The sequence below is a fragment of the Falco cherrug genome, chromosome 3 (assembly GCF_023634085.1).
Source record: "Falco cherrug isolate bFalChe1 chromosome 3, bFalChe1.pri, whole genome shotgun sequence".
Lineage (NCBI taxonomy): Eukaryota > Metazoa > Chordata > Aves > Falconiformes > Falconidae > Falco > Falco cherrug.
In genome coordinates, this window is record NC_073699.1 from 97,019,920 (window position 1) to 97,023,732 (window position 3,813).

A 3,813-nucleotide genomic window follows, 5' to 3' on the forward strand; every position below is an offset into this window, starting at 1 on the left:
CTTTTAAAGAATGACCAGAATGATGCACGATAAAGGAAAAAAAGATAACTGTAGAGGAATTATGGAGGAATGAAGCTGGGTTAATTAACATTGATAATATACAGCTGTGGGCTGGCTTCAGGGGCGGTGGGTTGGCTGGTGTGGATAAGGTGCAGCTGTGGCTGGTTCCTGCTAAGTAGTTAAATAGCTCTAAGGGGTATGGAAGGGGAGTTCTGGATGAAGAGAGACCTGGGAAAAGCAGAGGGAGGAGAGAGAGTGCCCCAGGATGTAGGAAAGGGCCTGGATGAGGAGAGGTTGTCTGGAAGAGGACCCTGAGGAAGAAAGACTCCAGATGCAGCAAAGAGAAGAAGCAGTGTGGACTGGCCTGAAGAGGATGGAGAAACAGCATGGACAGTAGATGAACCTTTGAAACCTTGTGTGAGACTGATGGTGGTGCCAAGGCATGAGAGGGCTGATGTGGGGCAGTAAAAGCCTTGTTGCAGCCGGCTAGTGCTGCAACAGATAACGGGGCATTTCATTTATATAGCTCATTCCACTGAGCTATAGCAATCAAGTTGCCTGTGCATGACTTAGTCTGGAAATGATGAAGAGAGAGATCAGATAAGGGCACAAATGAGCAGCTTCTGCAAAATGATACACAGGGTTGTGGATTTCCTTCCCAACTGGAAGTCAGGTGTGCTGCGGGATACTGCGTGTGCAGCAGGAGCTACTGTCTTACCGGGAGGAAAAATGCCACCAAACACAGCATGGAGTGAGATTTAGCAGCAGCAGTGCACTGTGTGCAGCAGCTCCCGGCTCCCACCAGGTCCAAAGCTGAGCAGAAGCAGGAAGGGAGCAAAACCTGCCATCGCTTTCAGACACCAGTCACAAAACACAGCGGTTTGTGGCTGATTGCTGGCCTTTCTGGGGGGATGTTCAAAACCAGCAATGTTCTGTTCTGGCCAGCCTTTGACAGTCTTGTGGCGGGTTGCCTGCTACTTGGGCTACCCATAATTTTTGGACAATAAATGACTCACTATTAAGAGATGCCTCTATAATCCTTAGGAAATGAAGTGTGAGTGATTGTCCTTGCCTGGGGTCATCAATCTGGTCTATGTAGACTGATGAAGAGCTGTTGGGTTAACAGTTTGATTCTTTGTCAGGTCAGCTTGTACTGAATTGTTTCTAATACCAACTGTTGGGTTTCCATTGTACTCTTCCTTGCCAAAAGAGGACTCTTCTGGATATACAGGCACAGATTATTGTATATAGATCAGTTTTTTTGGAAAATATCAAACTCTTCACTGCAATAAAAATCTGTGAGCTCACCTAGCAGACTTCTTAGGTGAGTTGCTAAATCTATGGAGCTTGAGAGCAAGCCTAAAGGCAAAACTGAAGGGGGGAAAAAAACCCAAACCAACCAAAATCAGTTTATTACAGTGCAAATCTACAGCTGAATGAGAGCTTTAGGCTCACAGGCAGGAGGATTCACTCATGTTACTTACTGCATTTCTGAAAGTTATGCACTGACCAAGAAAAAAGCCCTCCAAAACCAGGAAGGAATCTCTTATTCCAGAATGGAATAGGCTATTTTGATGCACCTGAAATTGATTAAAAAGTCATACTGAGTGCACAGAATCACTAAGGCAAAATAACATCCCTGTAGTCACTGAGCAAAACAAATTGAAAGGTCGGTTAAAATGTCTTTGTTACTAGTAGTGAGTGTTTCCACACTGATCAAGTCCTTAAAATAGTGTGAGTGCTGGAATGGTGCCCCTGTGACATCCCAGTTCTACATGTTGCATGCTGACCTAGGCCTGCTTGAGCAGGGTGAAAAATAAAGCTTTTTCTCTCCAGCCTGGGGTTTCTGCACAGCTGGCTCAGATGTAGGGTACCATGGAGCTGTGGGGGCCATGGCGGGGCTCAGATCTGCTCCTCTGTGCTGTTTCTGCCTGGTGTGTTTGATGGGCATGTCCCAGATGAGGCTGGACTGAAACACGGGGGCTGGCAGAAGGCCCAGGTGTTTCCTTGCCTCTTTGCTGCCTGAAGTGAGGCTGACGAAATTCCTTGGATGTGCCGCTGAGTTGAGCTGTGAGCCTGCTCACCGGCCGGCCAGGCACGGATATGGGATCTGCCTGGAAGACAACTCCTAACGACTTCCTCCTGTCGGAAGCCTCAAACCTGAAAATCTCCTTGCTGGGGGAAGGGAGGAGGAGGAGTAGCAGCTTTTGGGTTTATTTCCCTTCTCATGCAACCATGACCTGATTCTCCATAACAAAATAATTATGCTTTGTCGGAATGCCACCCTTAAGTGGAAGCCAGTGCTTTCAAGAAGATGGGCAGACCATGTACCTAGCCACAGACACATGCATAAATATATTTCTATGTATTTATACCTACTTACATGCATGTGTGTGTGTGTATATATATTTGTGTGCAAAAACTGTATGCATTGGACCTGACCATCAGTTCACTGCAGAAAAAAATTCTGTGCCTCGGAGTGTTACTTGCAGTTATTCTATAGACTATATCTGGACCAGGATTCAGGCACTTTCCCAGCTGCAACATGGATTATACCACAGATATAAACCAGAGGGTTTATAAAACAGCTAAGAGAGTAGCTGAAGTGCAGAAGATAGATATAAACCTGGGATCCATAGTATTAGCTTCATTTTTAGAAGGAAAATTTAGGCTTCTCCATCAGAAATGTATTTTGCCATTCCTGTCCATCAGCCCCAAAGCAACAACAAGGTTATTTAAAATTCAGCCTGTGTTGGGGGTCTGCTTTTGCCAAGGTTTGTACTCAGTTTGTACAAGGTCACAGTGGACATTCACATGGGGACACTTCAACTGACCTCAGACTTGTTTAGCTTCCACAACCAGACAGTATCACAGCCACAGGTATTTATTAGGAACAACGGTACAAATATAGTTGTTCCCCCTCTTGAAGACCCTGTTCCGCAGGCTGTACAAATCCATTATTTAGCAGAAGTCATGGAGAAATCAGTGGATGCTTTCCTGGAACAAGAAATTTAGTAATAAAAGAAAGGAGCCTATGCTCATTATCCAGTTATTTCTGCTCTGGAGGAAACCTGGCAGAATTTGAGCATCAGCTAAGCACATACCTGGCCCACGCTGTAAGAGGTCACTTGTACCCTTCACCACAAACACGGTAAGAATGCTTATACCTTCCTGGATCCAAACGGAGTTTACCCTAGCAGAAAATAAGTACATGAAAAAAAGAACCAGAGAAGAAATAGAAAAGAATTGGAACAAGGTGCTGACTGGGAGAACAGAGATTTGCATCATTTACACCCTTCTGGGGCCTCCTGGCTGCTTTCTTAACCTACTGCCTTTTTCCCCTGAATTGTTGCTATTTCAGCATGAAAGCTCAGCCTGGGCCCTATTAATGGCATTGAGCAATTTTGGCTTTGTTTAAACTTCAAGTTCTTCAACAGAGGAATTTTGTTCATTTGCAGAAATGACAAAATGTCATTCCTGATCAAGGATACAAGTTTCAACAAATGTTGGCGGGAACGCTACCCTGTGCGAACGACAAACGCGGGAGCCTTGCACACCTTCAGCGCTTTGCTGTCATCTGTCATTCTGCTCTTTTGTGCTGTTTCTGAGAAATCTATTAGCTGGTGATATGGAGCTCAGGTACCGTGGTCGTCTCACCTGCGTGGTTGAAACAGCTGCTGTATGTGCTCTTCTGCAAGCAAGCAGCACATCCATTGGGGTTCTTCGCTACTTTGCCAGAAATTGAGACTTTTCAGCAGCTAACAGTCCCTCCCAAGAAATGTCAGCACAATTTCCTTGTGGATAGCTTACACA